Source organism: Protopterus annectens, chromosome 5.part0 (genome assembly GCF_019279795.1).
Source record: "Protopterus annectens isolate FY-2018-M chromosome 5.part0, PAN1.0, whole genome shotgun sequence".
Lineage (NCBI taxonomy): Eukaryota > Metazoa > Chordata > Ceratodontiformes > Protopteridae > Protopterus > Protopterus annectens.
The window spans coordinates 1,796,370,980-1,796,390,943 of NC_056735.1; positions in this window are offsets into that span (position 1 = coordinate 1,796,370,980).

A 19,964-nucleotide genomic window follows, 5' to 3' on the forward strand; every position below is an offset into this window, starting at 1 on the left:
GTGTGTGTGTGTGTGTGTGTGTGTGTGTGTGTGTGTGTGTGTGTGTGTGTGTGTGTGTGTCTGTGAGAGACAGAGAGAGAGAGAGAGTGAGAGAGAGAGACAGCATAACAGAGACAGAAAGACAGACAGCACCCCACAAAATCTCCAGTGGTGCAACAGGTAGCATACTTGCCTTTGGTGTTTATCACACACCAGGTAGATCAATTACTGACACTGCAATGCAACATGGGGGTACTGCACTTATGAGTGTGTCATCCTTTGGGTCTATATGATGCTACTGAATGGACGACATAGCAAATGCTATTTAGTCGATCCACTACTGTCTAAATGGCAAAATAGCGAAGTCATGTTACATAAAATTTTTCCCAGGGAAAAAAATAGGTGGGCCGTCTTCGTGACTTTGCCATTTCCTCCACTATGGTGCGATCTCTGAGTTGGTATATTTAAGTAGGGGGTGTGTGGGGGTCATAGCCCCCCACATGGATGGGTGTGGGGGGTGAAGCCCCCCCCCCACTTAAATTTGTGTTTATGTTTATTTTTTTGTTTTACAGAGCAGCAAATTTTTTCCCTGGAAAAAATTTGCTGTTCCATTTGTTCGATATTTTGTTGTTTCGATATTATCGGTACAATGAAATAGCGTTCACTATTTACATCGTACGATAATATGATATAGACACCATCCTTTGGATGAGATGTTAAACCAATGACTCATCTGTCTGAGCTGGTGGTTGCTGAGGTGGATGTAAAAAATAACACAGCATCTATTAAAAAGAGTAGGGGTTCCTTATTGATTATAACAGCTTATATTTGTTGTGTCTTTCGGCTTTTCCTGGTTAGGGGTTGCCACAGGGGAACTCCGGTCCGCTAATGATTGGCAGTAGATTTTTACGTGCTGAGTTGCCGGCCCTGATGCACAACCTTCAACGAAGGTACCTTATAACAGCTTATATACACTATTTAAATTATATACAATATATACATTGTTTACATATAACGTCATATAGTATTTCAATTATTTCTCCCTCCACTCTTTTTTCCACAACCAAAAATGTATCTTTTTCAAAATTTCAGCCAATACCCATTTCCCATTATATTTTATCTCATTCATTCTTTCATTCCATATGACCCACAAAACATAAAACAATTTTGTATCAATTTCTTTCACTTCCTTTGTTCTTTTGTTACCATAATATCCATATTCTATCATGTTCATGTTTATATCTTTCACAATTTTAGAATCATTCAATACATTAATTTCATATAATTTTTCCCTCAATTTTCTAACTCTCGTACAATTTAAGAAAACATGGTCCATCATCTCAATCTCTCCACAGTAGTTATATACCCTCTCCTGAATCCTTTTATAGGGCATATTTGCTTTAACAGGCAGTTTACTTACCATTAACCTCCACATAAACTCTTTACAGTCATACATTTCTTGCTCCATATAAGCCTTATTTTAATTGCATTTCTTTTTTCATTATCTAAGTTTTTCCAAGAATAAATATAATGATATTCCCTCATTACATTTTCATGCCATTCTTTCCTGTTTTTTTTTCACACTCTCTATTTTTAATTCCATAATAATATTTTATTTTGATATTCTTTAATGTCATTATTGACATTATTCTTCCATCTTTTCCCATATCTTAAACTTTCCCAAACATATTTATATTTCATTTTCATTATATCATTTACTGTGTTCCTATTTTCTTCTTTTAATCCCCTGAACACTTTATACAAATTCAATGAAGCTGCATGTATTATAGGGCTTTAATAACCCTAATCATCCTTCTTCTTCCTGAGCATACAAAATTCTTGTCCTCATAGGATTTAATCTTGATCCCCATATAAATTAAAATATAATCAATAGCAGTTCTTTTTCATACTTAGATGGAATCATATATACGGTTGCCAAATAGGCAATCTTACCTCACAGAATAGATTTTATTAAATAAACCTTTTTCTTACATGATATCTGTGTGACTTTGAAAATATACGTGTCTTATTTCAGCTTTTGTATCAGACTCTCCCACTGTTTCCCTCTTCATATTAACCCCAAAAGTTATTCCTATAATATCTACCTCTTCAACATTAAAGTGAATAACTTCTAACTTGCCCAAAAATTCATTTCCTTTAGTTTTATCCTTATTGATGCTTAGACCAAGCATATTTAAGTACTCCTTTAATTTCCTAATTCCTTGTTCCGTCCATTTCTTGTTTTAGTAATTAAACCTATATCATCTGCATAAGTAAGAATAATTGGGACAGAAATCCCATCTATTATCCTATACCTTGCTAATTTCAGTTCTCACAATCACATTCATAACTAACGCAAATAAGATGCTGCTTGCTGGACAATCTTGTCTTATCCCACACTCTATTCTTATTTCCTTTGCTTAACCATCCATTTAATATTATTTTAGTAATATTGTTCTCATATACAGATCTTATAACTTTTATTATTTTGTTGTTTACATTATAATCTCTTTATATAATCCATAGTTCCTCATAGTGTATTCTATCAAACATTTTGTTTATATCTCCAACCAGTACTTTAGTTTCCACTTTTATATCTGTAATGCCATCTAATACCTCTCTTAACACCCATAATAAATCCTGACTTTCTTTCCTTTTTTTACCAAAATTCATAAGTTTTGTCAGTCTATCCACATCTTTTCCTAGTATTTTCCCTATTATTCTCATAAATATTTTATAATCGATTTTGTTTAATACTATTGGCCTCCAATTTATAATGTCTGCCTTCTTCCTCTTCTTCCATATACATTTCATGGCCCCCATACATAACTCTTTTTCATTTATCCCTTTTTCTAATCATTCATTCAAAACTTCTACAAAGTACATATTTTGAAAAATGTTCATATTATAATACATATGATACTCAAGTCCATCTGATCCTGTAGCTTTCTCTATATCCAAATCTTTTAAGATTTCATCAAGCTCTTCTATATTTATATTTTTTCCATAATTTCATTCTCCTCTTTACTTAACTTATTTACCTCCTATGTTCGGCTATCTTGTAAAACTGTCTTTTTAAATGTATTTTTACATAATACTCTATTACCTTACATATTTCTTTTTGTATATTCACCTTTTCTCCTTCCTTTGTTTCCAGTTCTCTAAGTACCCTTTGATTTTCTCTCACCATTTTACTCAAATACAGAGCTACTACTTCTTTCCCTTGTAAATAGTACCATTGCTTATATAACGTATTCTTAATCTTCTATTGATTAATTTTATAGATTTCCTTCTTCCTTCCATAAAAGTTTTTATTTTCTCTTAATATTACTCTGAATACTATCTAACTTAACAACCTATATTTTTGCTTTTCTTTCTTTATTTTTCATTGCTTGAGATTCTATTAAACCGTTTTAATACTTCCCTTTAAAACTTAACTACCAGTCAGTTCAATTTTTATAAAATATTCTCATTTCTACATGATCTTTCCATGACTGATCAAATTCTTTTCTCTCTTCTTCATCTAAATCTTTTCTTATTCAATTGTTTAATACCTTTACCTGTCCTTATATATTCTTCCTTTTCTTTTACTTCTATCCATACAGTCAAATGGACTTTTAAACCTGTTTCCTTTGTTCCTTTTTTATCATTTTCAAAGTTATCAGATATTATAAAATAATCCATCTCTGTTTTAATCTCATTTCTTTAATACGTTTGCGCTTTTCATTATTTCATAAACTGTTTTAATATCATTCCCTTCATTCTTTCTTTTCCTCAAATCACAATTAAAATATCCTACCAATATTATTTCCATATTCATGCCTACATAATTTAAGATTTTTTTGAACATTTCCATTGTTTCTTTTTTAGTGATATATGCATATATTGCAAAAATTCTACATACATCCTTCTTATATCTTATATCTAACACTGTTATTCCACCAAACTCTACTAAAGTATAATCTAAGACCTTAACTTTTTCATTATATAACACAGCAATCCATTAATATGTATCTTTTCCCATGTTCCATACTATATTCCCAGCCCATAAGTTTTCCATCTGCTTCCTTTCATCTTCCATTAATATTTTTGTATCCTCTAGGATAATTACATGCATATCAAGTAGTATACAACATTACAATACACCTAACCTTCTTTTAACATTTTTATACTACTAACATTTATTGATAAGACTCTCAGGTTCTTCCTGATTTATTATATTTTCATCTTATCCCTTATCTTTCTTTTTATTTTCTTTCATAATCGCACTTTCAAATGTTCTTTTCCTTTTACCCTTCTCCCTATTGAATTTTTTTAGCCCTTATTATTTTCCAGTTACTGTCTTCCTCTTCATTTGTTTCCAGTACTAATTCCTCATCTTCATTATTTTCATTTTCTTTATTTCTCTTCTCTCTCTTTCCTGTTTACGTACCATGTGGTACATCGGGCAACAAGCACCTTTCAGCGCTCATTGTTTCTGTAGGAGTTATGGGTTTTACAGGCTCAGGTTGCTAGCCCAAGACCCAACCCTCCTCAGGGGGTACACCATACATGTTTGTACACACACACTCTCACACCAAGGGGAAATTTAGAGTGTCCAATCCACCTACTGCATGTCTTTGGAGTGTGGGAGGAAACTGGAGCACCCGGAGGAAACCCACGCAAATGCAGGGAGGACATGTAGTCTCCACACAGAATGTACCCCAGCCAAGAATCAAACTAGAGAACCTCTTGCTGCGAGGCAACAACACTAACCACTACACCACTGCACCACCCTATTTTCTTTATTCTTTGTGTTTTTTATTTTCTTCTTGTATAATATTTTGTTTTTCATGTTCATGCTTTACATTTTTTGCTACATTATGTACATATTCCTATGTCTGCTCTTTTTGCTCAGCATGTAAGTGTTCATCACAATAAACTGAGTCATGTCCTGTTTTCCACATTTTTTAAACATCAAATCACATTTATTTGCTTCATGTCCCACTTTTCCACAAACAAAATGTATTCTCTTATCACAATTCCTTATTAAATGAGCACTCTTTCCACAAAAAAAAAACAAGTTTTCAGCTGTCCCTTATATCTTACATAACCTCTATTTCCTTCAACAGTTATTATACTTTGGAATATGTACAATATTATCTTTTTCCATCTTCAGAATAATCCCACAATCCTACCCCCAGTCTATCAACCTCTATCATCATACATTTTCGTAATGTACAACACTTTTTTGCATACAGTTTTTAAACAGACTTTCAATGCTTCCTTATCCACCTCCATTTGAAATTATAGAGTAATTCTCTTTTAAGCCTCTCACATAAGAGTTCCACAGACTACAGTCTTTCTTTTTTTCAAACCTCTCTAAGAAATTCTCCATATATTGTCCAGTCTCAAATATGTCACAAAAAATTTCTCTATTAAGATGAATAAAAGCTCTTTAGGTGATATTCTCAAGGCTGCAATAACTGTGTCCCATACCTAACATCTTTTGAGTTCTTTTTATTCCTTAATGCTGAGGCATACAACAAAGTTCTTCTTCGCAACCTCTCTTCCTCCCTCTCCCTCCCTTAATTGCTTCTTGCCTTCTTTCAGCATCATCGCATATGATTTTTTTCCTTCTGTAGTTTTTTCACTTCCTCCTGCTGAATTCTGTCCATAATGTCACCCCAGGATGCCACCACTTCACTTTCTGGTTCACTCCGCATAATCATTTCTTTAAGAAAATCATCCCGCATTCCTCCCGACTGGAGAGTTGTAACAATGCAGTTTTGTGTTGCATCCTTGGAATCAAAGAGACAGAGATCCTCATAATCTTCTGCACATCTTTCCAATTGCTTTGGTTGTTTTTTAAAAGGCTCAACTGCCTTTTCGAATATTCCTGACACACCATCATCTCTTCTGAATGCCTCCTTACCTTTTGACTCCTTCTCCAACACAAATGATACCTCCGCTGATGGACAATCAGCATTCAGCATAGAAACATCTCTCTTGAACCTCCATGCTTGCTCTCACCAACTTCCTGCTTCTCCAAGCTGCCTCCGCACTCAGAATAGAAGACAGGACGTGCAACTGCAAGCAGTGTCTTCATAAGCAAAAGAGTAGGGGAAGTTCCCTGATGCCCTGGACAAATTTCCCCTAATCATAGCCGGCCTTAGGTACAGGCCAACTAAATGACTACCTAGGGTGCCAGTATAGCAAGGGTGCTTTTCCAGTATTTATTTGTTTGTTTATTTATTTTTGTAACAAAAAAATGTTTTATTTCAAATGTGTTGAATGAATACAGGAAAAACTGAACAGTAAGAGAAACTATGAGAAAAAGGAAGAAAAAGTAATCTGAATGGCATAGGTAGACCAGTATGAGTGCACCTAGTGATGTGGGGGGCACTGTGGAGCCATTTTCCTAGGGTACCAGTTGACTAAAGGCTGACCCTGCCCCAGTACAGTAAATACCACCTAGGATCTCCCCTGAAAAGAGGCTACTAGCCTAATAGGATTAACCCGGTCAGCAAAGGATAATTAAAATAAATAAATAAAAACAAATCTTCCATCTGCAATAGGCAGTTCATCATCCCACATTCAGCTAAGAAGCTGCAATATCTAGCATTATTGGCTGACTTTAATCTTCAGTGGTTTACAGCAAATCGATCTTTCTAAGTGGGACGGAATAGCACTATACAGTAAAATCAAGTACAGTAGAGAGAAATGGAAGGAATTGCAATGCCTTGCATTTTATTCTTTTTTTTTCCATTCACTTGCTCACAGTGAAACAACTGAGGTGTATTAAAAACAAAGTAGCTGTAACTGCTGTGTGTGTGTGTGTGTGTGTGTGTGTGTGTGTGTGTGTGTGTGTGTGTGTGAGTGTGTGTTTCTGTGAATATGTTTATGTCTGCCCATCTGTGGTTCTGAATGTTTGTGTCTGTTCATGGTTGTGTAGACATTAAATACTTATGTAATTTATATTTTGGAACTAAAACACTTCCTCCAACAAATTAGATATGCTACAGCAAGTTGAAACATTAGGTAGAGGAACTGTTTTATATCAAAATATAAAACGTATGCAGTAATATGAAAAAATACAAAACAATTTAACAAGACAGCCCATTCTCTAAGTGCAATAATACCCTCCTGGGGGTGTGATATTGGAACAATAATTCCCTTCTAGGTTTGTTGAGATCCTCCATCACCCTTTGTAGATATTACTTCCCCAATAACACACACCCTGTTGGGTATTATTGCTTGTAAAATGAACTGCGTAAACTGTTTCAGCAATATATATATATATATATATATATATATATATATATATATATATATGTATTCTTTCCTTAATTATAAATAACTTTAAATAAAATTACATAGCCAGCTGTGTAAAAGTATAAGAATTACAAAGCTGAGTCTCTTTACAAAACTGTTATCTTGTCTGTACTATAGATGTAACACATTGCTTAATAAGTAGGTTGGTTTAGAGTATATTTGCCTTAATTAGGTTAGGAAAGCAGAGTCCCCCTGCCAAGCACCTCTGCAGTTAAAGGCAGATCAGTAAGGAGAAAGAGCAAGACCATTGCTTCCTAGACAGTATTCATTTATTTTTCTTCTCCCCTTATCTGTAACATAATTCACTGGCTAGAATATCAGAAGTGGGGTACAAACTAGAGGACTTATTTGTAATGAAGTACAGGTGCTTGAGTTACTCTTTGTTTTAGGTAGGATGGTATGATATTAATATTAGCTGGAGATTGCAATCTCAATTTGAATGTTTAGTTCTCAGTGTGAATGATCATCAGCCTACTTGTGTTTCCAGATTTAACTTTTTCATTGTGCCTTGCTGATCAAATCAAGAAACTAGTTTTAAAAACTGAATTAAGCTAACATAATATTACCATTAGATATTTTGTGGCTTTAATGATGGTGGTGCCCATTTAAAGTGCAGGGGTATACTTCAGAAGGTTACATTACAAGCTTTTACCTTCCAAAATTGGCATCAGAAAACACTGCAAATAGCAACAAGAATTTGTACGTACCAACTATTAGCATGTCCAAGGGAAGAGCTATGGCAATAGGGGTTAAAGTTTTGATGTCCTGCTCCTATATCCACATGTAAATAGCCCAGCAATTGACATTTGCATGCATGCTAAAATAAGGGTGTAAAGCTAGGCTGACTTTATTTAGTCATCAGTGTTTACTAATGCAGTCCCCTGAGCTTTCCTGCAAAGGCATATAATAACTGGTCCATTTTACCTGCTGCTAGCCAGTAGATACGCATGGAAAGCCTCTTGTGTTGAGTAGTACTCTATCTTCACTTAGAATGATGCCTAAATACAAATAAATCATTGTTGGCTTCAGTGATTGCTATGTAAATGGAATCATTCTAGTGTGATCCAGTTTGAAACAGCCAGAGAAAACATGACAGGCAGAACATCCTGCTATGCCAGGGGTGTGTTGAACTTCTCCTTTGAGGGTTTTGCACTCCACAGTCCCTTTTTTATGCAAACTGAAATCACTAGATATTCTAGCCTAACAAATTTCAGTCTGTAAGGTGGCAGCAGGGTAGCACTGCTCAACAAAACAAGACTTACAGGCAAAATGTCTGAACTGGACATTTTTTTTACCTGGAGGATATACCTGATTCTAGCCTATGGAAATCCCTCTTACTATTCTGGAGTTCTTACCTATCGTTCATTTAGAATCAGCAGTAATAGTAGAGGTATACCCATATTTGCAAGAGATTTCATGTCTACAGGTTTCACCCCAAAAGACCTATTCCTTCAGTTAGTATAGGTCCAAATCACTTTCATCAAAACTAATTTTCTACTTTACTGGTAATAGTAGGCCACCCAGTATGTACACAGAGGAAAATACTGAATACCTAAATATGCTTCCATATCTGGATGTCAAACCCAATACATTTTTATTAGGAAATTTCAATTACTCAAATGTTAACTGGTCCTCCTACACATCCAACAACTGTTATGACCATGAGGTGCAAAAGTACACCGATTATAATATATGTAGAGTTGAGATGTTTTCTGTTATGTTTGCATAGGTAAGTGTCTAGACTAATGCCCATGGCTTACTCTAATAACAATTTTTTTTTGTGTGTAAGCAAGTAGGATTTTAAAAAAATAAGAGAACACTATGAATGCAATCAAACGTTTTCCTTTAACAAGTAAATGTTCAGTGTGAGCTGAGATATCTGCAGCTGAGGGCAGTTGTACATTATGTTCTTGTTCCATGCAGATAAGCTGATTGCAGGTACAGGCAATAAATCTTGAGAGTTTTGTGCATTGTTTGCTGAGGGAATTTTAAAATTCAAAGGTGCAAGGGCAAGCTGCTTAGTAAAAAATAAAGTTTTAAATTATTGCACGTGAATACGAAATAGTAGCTTTCCTGTTATCTAAATACTTCAGTACATTTACTAGAATGGTGTATAATGTAGTTTTGTTTAAAGATAGCCAATGTATTTTTTCTTAAGGCTAAATGTCAATGTTTTCTGAAAGCATACATACTTCAAACCTTGTTTTTCATACCTGTAAGGAGAATAAAGATAAGAAAAGAGCATACAGCCATTAGTGTAAGTAGGAGCACATGCTGTAACAGGTCTACTATACATGGTCGACATTTCATAATGTTGAAGACCATATGACCAAGACCATATGATCGACATTTGAAATGTCGACCATATAATAATAAATAAAAAAAACACAACAATAACTTATATTCACACTACTAGCTCCACCCCCCTGCACCCCCCATGTGGGGCTCTGCCCCTACACCCCCCATAACTTATAGTTACTACAGTGCGGAGGATGGAAATCTTTCCATTCTGTACTGTACGGAGATGCCAGTTCTGCATCATCGACATTTCGAATGTCAGTCATATGGTCTCAGCCATATGGTGTTCGACATTCTGAAATGTCGGTCATGTGAAGGGGACCCACTGGAACATGTGCCTTAACATGGATAAGCCTAATTTTAGGTTAGATATTGCCTACGGGTGCAGCTGTCAATTTGAGACAACTGTTCCTACTTGGGGGGGGGGGTTAAAATTCATTACCATCAGGATTTATTACTATCAAGAGGGTAAAACTACATTATTTGAAAATGTACAAAATTATGTGTGTTTGTTTTAAGTTAATAAGTTTTGGGGTTGTTTTGGAAGTTTGGTTAGTTCTTTGTTTATTTAACATTTGTTGACGGAATGTCCGATTAGGGTTCCACAGAGCCTGTTTTCAGCGGAGAGAAGGGGGAGATGCTCCAGATGCAGATGCATGTCTTTGGAATGTGAACCCGGAGCGGAGAGAAAACCCACAGAACACAGGAACACAAACTCCACACCACAGGCACCCCAGCCGAGAATCGAACCAGAGAACCTCTTGCTGTGAGGCGACAATGTTAACCACTGCACCACTGTGTCTTCTTCAAATGGAGATGACATGAAACAAATGCATAAAAGATCAAACTGCCAAACATTAGTGGGTACATGTAATACAAAAGCTGGAAATAGGCATTTAAAAAAGCATTCATACTCATTAGTTGAAAATAATAACTTCTTATCATAATGGCTACACTATCTATATTTCAGAATGTGAATGGTTTCACAGGTATAGACAAAAAGGTAAGTGTATTTAATTATATTAAGAAATGTAGTGTGCAAATAGCAATGCTACAGGAGACACATTTGGAAAGAAATGAACAAGTGAATTTGATAAAGAAAATATTTCAGAATGAATATTCAGCAGAATATCAAGGACAAAGGAAACAGGCAGTACTTACACTGGTTGCTAGAGGAGCTCCAATAGTGATAGAAGAGGGAAAAAGGTAGTAATGGTAGAGTTATGATAGTAAAGCTTATTTGGCAAGGAAGGAGGCTTACTCTGGCATGTATTTATATTCCACCTAAAACTGCTATAATGTAGCTTAAGAACATTTTGGGAGAAATAATCAGCGTTCAGCAGGACTAGTACTTATAGGTGCGAAGTGAAACTCGATTTTCAACACTGAGGATATATCGGGGGATGTAGAAGGGAAATACAATAAAAGGAGGTAGATTTCTGAAGCAATTTATGAAAATATTTGGTATGGAAGACATCATTTAGTAGTATGAACTCAGAGAGAATTTACATATTATTCTCCCAAGGTAGAATAACTAGGCTATACTAGACAGAAATGATATTTCACAGGAACTCATGCATTTAATTGAAACCTTTGACATGCATCCACTAACTATTTCAGATGATGCACTAATAACAACTAAGATAAAAATGGAGGATATTGAGGTAAAAATGAGACACTGGTGCTTTCCCACCAACATGTTTAAAAGAGAAGAATTTAAGGAATGAGTAGTGCAAATTATTCAAGAATTATAAGGTAAGATAGAAATTTCTTCAGAAGTTCTATCTAGTGAGTGGGATAAAATGAAAGTGGAGTTTAAAAATAAGGTACAAATACAAGAAAAACAGTTACGGTTATGAAGTAACAGGAATTATTTAGAGGGAAAGACAAATGTTAAAGTATTGCATAATAAGAGAAGAAATCTCTCAGAACCAGAAGAGACACAACTACAGAGTGCTGAATAGAAAATAAGGGAGTACTGGATAAATATGCATGAGTTTAGAAAAAGTGCTGTGAAGCAATTTTTTTTCTCTCCAGAGCACAAAAACTTAGGCAGCAGAAAGTAGAAAGGGGTGTTGCCAAATGTAGGGAGAGTATAACAGGAAAAAAAAAACAGAGATCATGTAGCGATATAAGGGATATTTTATAACTTTTATGAAACTTTGTATGAAGTAAAGAAGTATGGAAATCAAGAAAGAACACAAATGGAAATATTTATGGAATATTTAAAGGACAACCGCGCCCTCAGACTCAAAAAACATATTAATTTCATCATGGTTTGATGTTTCCTACATTTTAATAGCACTCTGAGACTATTTTGAGCTTTTTAGATATTTTTAGATGCAATTTCTGACTCTGACCACATGGGGTCTGGCATATTGAAAAAATTCAGACTGTTTACTCTGCCTCTAAGTATCCCAGAATGCATTATTTGTCTCCAAAAAATTGCATCAGATCTGCCACGTTTTGCCTTAAGCTGCTGTCACTTCATTGACTTAACAGGCATTCACTGCAGTCTTAAAATCCCCTACTTTTGGTTAAAATGTTATCCTTTTTCAATGACCACTTAAAATACAAGCAGTGCAAATGCTACAGAACAGAACTGAAAGGTGCATTTTCTAACTCTTTCATCTTAGAAATGCTAAATTGCTTTCTTTTGTGAAGGCTGAAATCTAGCTCTTCAAGGAATCTCCCCTCCCACTTCACACCTACCTTCCATAGCTGTCAAAGAGCCAAGGGTAATTTGACCCATTATCTGCATGTGATTGACAGATCATCACAGCAAGTGACCAGAGTAATGTACTGTTTGCTTGTCAGCCTTTTCCTCCTTACAGTGGGAGACTTTTTGTTGCACTACTCCTGTCAAATTTAAAACTAAGCTACATAGCACTGGCAATAATCCCTGCTTTGCAAAGCAATCTGCCACTTATTTTCCCTTCCTGTTTAAATAGCTAACAAATGATGCACTATAAACTTGAAATATTTTAGACTTGCATGACAGCACCCACATGCTTTTTTGAGTCAATATTTTTTAAAAATCATGGTAGTGCATACACACACGCAGACACACACATTGCTTTACTTCTACAGTGATTTAGATTTTATTTTTACATTTTATAGCAGTGTACTAACCAAGCAGAGAAATCTGGTTCAAAAGCAAGGATAAATTGATCCTGAAATACCTATGAACCTCAGCACAAGAAATTAGGACAAAGCCATAGATAGAAGTGGGACAAAGGCACAAACGGAAAAGTGCAGTCCGGGTCTGAACTGTCTGCAAACAGCTACAGTTAACTTTGAGTATGTGTCTACCTGTTTGAGCCAATATTAATTTTCCCCTGGAGAGCACTCTGCTTTGGCTTGTAAGCAGCCCCCACCACACACACACACACACACACACACACACACACACACACACACACACACACACACACACACACACACACACACACACATTCCACTTTCTCTTATTCCCTTCTGTTAGCAAATAGTATCCGCCATAACTCATCAATACTGTGTGTTTGTAAATTTAAACTATGACCACAGTAGCCTACTGATACAAGGTTATCCTGTTTTTCCACCTGAGAAATTAAGAAATGACTTAGTTTCAGAGCAGTCCTTGGTCAATTGTGATTGTTTCTTAACACATACTTGCCTTTGCTTTGTGATTGTTTCCAGCCCCCTCATACGAGCAACTAACAGGGTCTCTAACCACTTTGCTCCCCACCCTGTCCCCCTATTCCCTCCCGCCCCAGGTGGTCCCACCTTTATTGGACTCAAAACCCCTCCCATCTTTCCAATAGCCAACCACAGCACTAACCCAACACTACCTCCTCTATCTTCTCACTACTATCACACCTCCTCAACTAACATGTACCAGCATACCTTACCTATGCTCACTGCATGCACTCTCCTTGCATATATTACATCCTACTAAAGCTCCATCATTCCCCCACTCAACCACTACCACTGTACTACTACTCACACCACCACTCATGTCTCACCCACACTCAACTCCCCTCCCACCAGCTCAAGAACCATCCCTATGCACCCTCCACATATTCTACCAACTATATTACTCAAACATAAAGCAGCCCTACAACTTAACATAGTAACCCTCACACCATACCTAGTACCCACAGAGCACAATCATAAAGTTTCCCTTGTAAACAAACACATTCAAAAACTGAGAAAACTAATAATCTCATGCATATAAAAACTAGCCCTAAGTGGAGACATCCACCCCAACCAATTACTGCCCTGTAGCTATTCTCTCTCCACTCTCCAAAATACTAGAGAGACGCATACACTCTCCGGTCTCAGACTACCTCCTTACTAACAACCTCCTTTCCAGTACTCAGCATGGTTTCTGACCAAACCATTGCACCACCACTGCCTTACTCTCCTTTACTAACACTATCCTTCAGCATAAAAACAATGGCTATCTCTCCTCTGCTACTTTCCTAGACCTATCTAAAGCAATTGACATGGTCCCACACAAACAACTTATCTCTGTCCTCAATAACCTATCCTTCTCACAATCAGTCACCAACTGGTTTCAGATTTACCTGTCTGACCGCCAACAATCCGTTGTATGGCAGAATGACATCTCCCCAACTACCTGTCTCCATAGGGGTTCCCCAAGGATCCATCCTTGGACCCCTACTCTTCTCTGTTTACACCAATAATCTAGCCTCTGCCACCAAACATGGCACACTCATACAATATGCAGATGACTCAACCATCATCTGCTTAGCCCAGTCCCTACCAAAACTGCAAAAAGTCACACAGGAAGCCTTTTCCTCTGTTGAAACATGGTTATCCGATGCCCAATTAATACTCAGCCCAAACAAAACTAAACTACTCATCTTCCAACCCACCAAACATACTCAAAACAACTCTCACTTTAACATCACAGCAAAAGACAACACCATTATATACCCAACTGAACACACCAAATTGCTAGGAGTGGAAACAGAAAATAAACTAATATTTGACATTCACATATCACTGACCATAAAAAAAGTCCACAAAAAACTAGGAGCATTATACAGAAAAGAGCAATTTCTCACCAAAGCAGCAAAGATTTCAATAGCAAATTCCCACCTTATCTCCACCCTACTTTATGCCTCTCCAATATATACCAACCTAAGGCAATGTGGTCTAAACAAGCTAGAGACCTGCTACAACAAAAATCGCCAAATTCACCACAGGGGCATCCTACCATAGTCACCACTGTCTCTCACTTGCTGAACTGGGCTGGCTTGAACTCCCTCACCTGCTTCAGTGGTATCAACTCTCACTCGCTCACAAACTAGTAAACCATCCACTAAATGTCCCATCCCTCCAGAATCTACTCCAACCCTAATCGCACCACCAGACCACTAAGATCCAGCAACAAAAATCACTTGCAGATCACTAAAGCCAATAACTCTGCTGGTGAAGCACTATTCTCTTGCGCCATAGCCAAATTATGGAACTAACTCCCACCCACAATTACCTCCATACCATCATGCACCCACTTCAAAACTTTATTAAAAGCGCAACTAAAAACATGCTGGCTATGCCCTTGCAACTCCCAGTCTAATATCATCCACCCCATCCAACCACTACCTTTCTTTCCACTCCACTAACTACCTTGATTATAGCAAGCTCAGATGCTCATAAGCCTAGTACTTATTATACAGCAGGAACTTCTCATTGTAACATTTGTTAATGTCTGTTATGTACTTCACAGATAAAGATTCTATTTGTCTATTGATGTACTATGTTCTTCATCTGTAAATATGTTGTAAGTAAGTGTTATGTTAAATTGTTAATCATTATAATCCAATGTAACTACTGTCTATTTTACTGTGGAGCTTTTCTCCCCGGGCCTACGCTGAAAATAGACCTACGTCCAGTCTGACACTCTCGGTCAACAAATATAAATAAATAAATAAATAAAATAAATAAATAAATAGAAGTAGGATTATTGCTCCTATCAAATTAGGAAAGATTATGAAATAGTAGGTCTTGCATTAGTATGAATTTTCAAAAGGGTATGAAATCTGAAACTTAAATGTCTGTCATTGATTTCATTCTTCAGTCTCTAATGATTTGGCAGCAATTGTCCCAAAAAAAAAAAAAAAAAAATTGATTCAAAAAGATAATAGCCACACAATACAGCTGGTAACCTGTCAAAGAAGGGGCTCCTTTTAATATTAGTACTACTAACTTGAGCATCTGACAAAATAAAAAAAAGCATGCATTTATGAAATGAAAGTTATCCCTAACTGGATTGTTACAGTTAATGGTAAACCCTCCATGTTTTCTTCCAAAATAGCAATTTCTGGGGAGGGATTATTAGGGGAAGAGCAACATTTTGAGCCAAGTTCAGGGACAGTTGAGAGGTTGGGATATGCCTAATTCTAAAAAAGCAATTTATTTGCATGTACCTAGCAACCTGTTAATGCAGGAAATCTGGACAAGGCAAAATATATGTGGGGGACAACAAAACAGTACAAAAAAATTGATCTTGTATAAACTGAGAGAGCTGATCGAATAACAGGTCTTGCTTTAGCATGCATTTTTCTGAAGGTTATGAAGGCTGAAACTCAGTGTCTCATTTAGTGACTTTATTCCGAAAGAGATTGACTGAAAACCACAAAATTGAGACTAACAATCCAAAATAAGAAGCCTTGCTTGCAGTCACACACACTCTTGCCCCCTTGCTTGCAGTCACACACACACACACACACACACACACACACACACACACTCTTGCCCCCTTGCTTGCAGTCACACACACACACTCTTGCCCCCTTGCTTGCAGTCACACACACGCACTCTTGCCCCTTGCTTGTAGTCACACACGCACTCTTGCCCCCTTGCTTGCAGTCCCCCACACACACTCTTGCCCCCTTGCTTGCAGTCACACACTCTTGCCCCTTGCTTGCAGTCACACACACACACACTATTGCCCCCTTGCTTGCAGTCACACACACATGCACACTATTGCCCCCTTGCTTGCAGTCACACACACACGCACACACTTGCCCCCTTGCGGACACACACACACACACACACACACACACACACACACACACACACACACACACACACACACACACTTGCCCCCTTGCGGACACACACACACACACACTTTGACCTTGCTTGCAGTCAGAATCTGGACATTGCAACAGCACTGAAACAGACATTCAAAGATAACACATGTAGCCAGTGGCAGTCTAAGTTTCACTTTCAGTTAGTGATATTTTAAAATTCTCAGACCCTTTGCACACGAGAAATGCACATGTTGTTGAATACACCTTCCTGATTGTATATAATTATATTCCTTGTACAATGCAGTCCAGTTTTAGTGGGTGTTTTATATTTACTGTTTCAAACATTTTTCCTGAAAACAGTGCAACAAAATGCATGCACCAATAATGACAATACTGCCCAATTCTGAATATTTCCATCACAAGTGTAGTCAGACTTCTACAGTCCACCAGTATCAGTACATACGCACAATTTCTGAAGCAGTAAACGTCCTGTAAATAATTCCACATTAAAGCGATCTGTAACTAATGAAGCGGTTGCTGCTAGCCAAAAATTAGATGTCATGTCATCAACAAATAATGTCATAGTTGCCCTTTTTGAATAATTTACTTATCTTACACAAGAACAATAAGCTGGTAATACTGCAGTAGGGAATGGATGACAATCTTCTTCACCAGAAAGGAGTGCATCATCCACCCCATTTGCAATGCAGTACAGTTTCACAAATGCATCTATGTGAGTAGAAACCACAGCCTTCTGCATCAAAAGCAAACAACCTGTTGTGATATTAGCAAAGCAAGCAGACATAAGCAGCACTAATAATTGTTGCAGCCCTGCATCTCTCAGCTCCTGTAAAATCTACTCAATCAGTTGTATCTATGAACTCCACAGCACGACAAATCTTGAAAGAGGAAAAATTTCCCCCTTGCTTGCAGTCACACACACACACACACACACACACACACACACACACACACACACACACACACACACACACACACACACTTGGCCCTTGCTTGCAGTCTCACACACATTTGCCCCCTTGTTTGCAGTCTCACACACTTGCTCCCTTGCTTGCAGTCTCACACACACACTTGCCCCCTTGCTTGTAATCTCACACACACACTTGCCCCCTTGCTTGCAGTTTCACACACACACTTGCCCCTTGCTTGCAGTCTCACACACACACACTTGCCCCCTTGCTTGCAGTCTCACACACACACACACTTGCCCCCTTGCTTGCAGTCTCACACACACACTTGTCCCCTTGCTTGCAGTCTCACACACACACAATTGCCCCCTTGCTTGCAGTCTCACACACACACAATTGCCCCCTTGCTTGCAGTCTCACACACACACAATTGCCCCCTTGCTTGCAGTCTCACACACACACACAATTGCACCCTTGCTTTCAGTCTCACACACACACACACACACACACACACACACACACACACACACACACACACAATTGCCCCTTTGCTTGCGGTCAAACACACACACACAATTGCCCCCTTGCTTGTGGTCAAACACACAATTGCCCCCTTGCTTGCGGTGTCACACACACAATTGCCCCCTTGCTTGCGGTCTCACACACACACTTGCCCCCTTGCTTTTAGGTCACATACACACACACACACACACACACACACACACACACACACACACACACACACACACTTGCCGCTTGCTTGCATTCACACACACACACACACACACACACACACACACACACACACACACACACACACACACACACACACACACACACACTTGCCCCTTGCTGTATCCTATGGACATTAGAAGGCCTCCAGCTGAAGGCACTACATATGTTACCTGTATTTTTTAGCAAGTTCCTCCTCCTATTTTATTTCTTCTCACTCAGAGCCCCTACCATGATAGTGCTGTCCCTGGCCACAAAAAAATGGTTGCAAGGCATGTACTTCACTACCAGAAAACTGAGATCAGAAAAGCTTACCAGCCTTAGAGATTTTATCAGACTTTGCTTCTCAGTGGCTTGTGTGCTATACTCACTCACAAAATGTTATATTAACAGGCAGAATATCACTTTGCAGACTAAAGAAATAGCATTTTGTCTACCAAACTTTATAACAAAGTCAAAAAAATATATGCCATGCTGATTCCATTATTTCAATAGGAATTGGCAGCAACTCTCACTCAAGGCATGCTGCTTAGCAGCTTTACAATGACTAAGCTGCTATGCTTGTACAAGCAGCAAAATTCCTCATTTCCTTTCCCATCTATCTTCTATTTCTCTCTTATTTCACTTACGTTTTTCATTAATTTAAAAACAAAACAACACGCAGGCTCAAAGAATATGATAGCAACTGTGACATTAATCTTACAAGAACCTGCGCTCTATGTGTAACTGAGCATTGTGAAGTGATGAGGCTACTTCTAAACTATGGACACATACTGATGGACAAAATGTTGAACCTCTATATTGCCTACATCACTGTATATTTACCTGCTATAATAATCTTACATGGGAACCCAGAAATGCACTTAGCTTAGTTGCATGAAACAAGTATAGCTGCAGAAACCACCCCTGGACTACTACCACTCTCTTGCTGACTATTCATAAGTATGTTTACAGGCTGCAGAATTACTCAATAAATAAGTTTTATGCCTAATGGCTCCAGCGTCCACATTAAAATAATTTCATTACCCAGCTAACGGGAAAAAAAAAGGTATTATTCAGCTGTGGCAAAGTTTCAAGCAGGTAGCAGGTTTAATGGCACACACACTAAAACGGAGCAAGCACAGTAGCATAACAAATAAAACGGAGCAAGCCCTGCAGCATAACCAATAAAACGGATTACTAATATTAAAAAAAAAAATAAAAAACATGACAAGACCGAAACGCGAAGCTCAACAACAGAAACAAACAGCTGAAAACATTACAAAACATCTGCAGCATGCAATCACGAAGCACGAGGCATCAACAAACTAAAGAAAACCAAATACAGCTACAAATACAGCAAGGTTTTTAAAAAAAACACACCAGCAACCACAATCGCGAAGCACAAGGCATCAACTAAAGAAAACCAAATATAGCTGCAAATACAGCATAGTTTTTAAAAAACACCAGCAAGCAACTAAAAACACTAGACAGTAATTACTACAAGCAGCAATACACTTACTTCAGAAGGAAACCCAAAGGCAGCAAGCACAGAAACACAGGCCGACTCAAGAATACAAAAGACGCCAGCATTAAACATAACCAGGGAAATATAAACCCTGGATCAAAACGAAAATAAGTAGGCTAAGCTAAAAATGCAGCTGCGAAAGGGAAGCACGTGGCACCC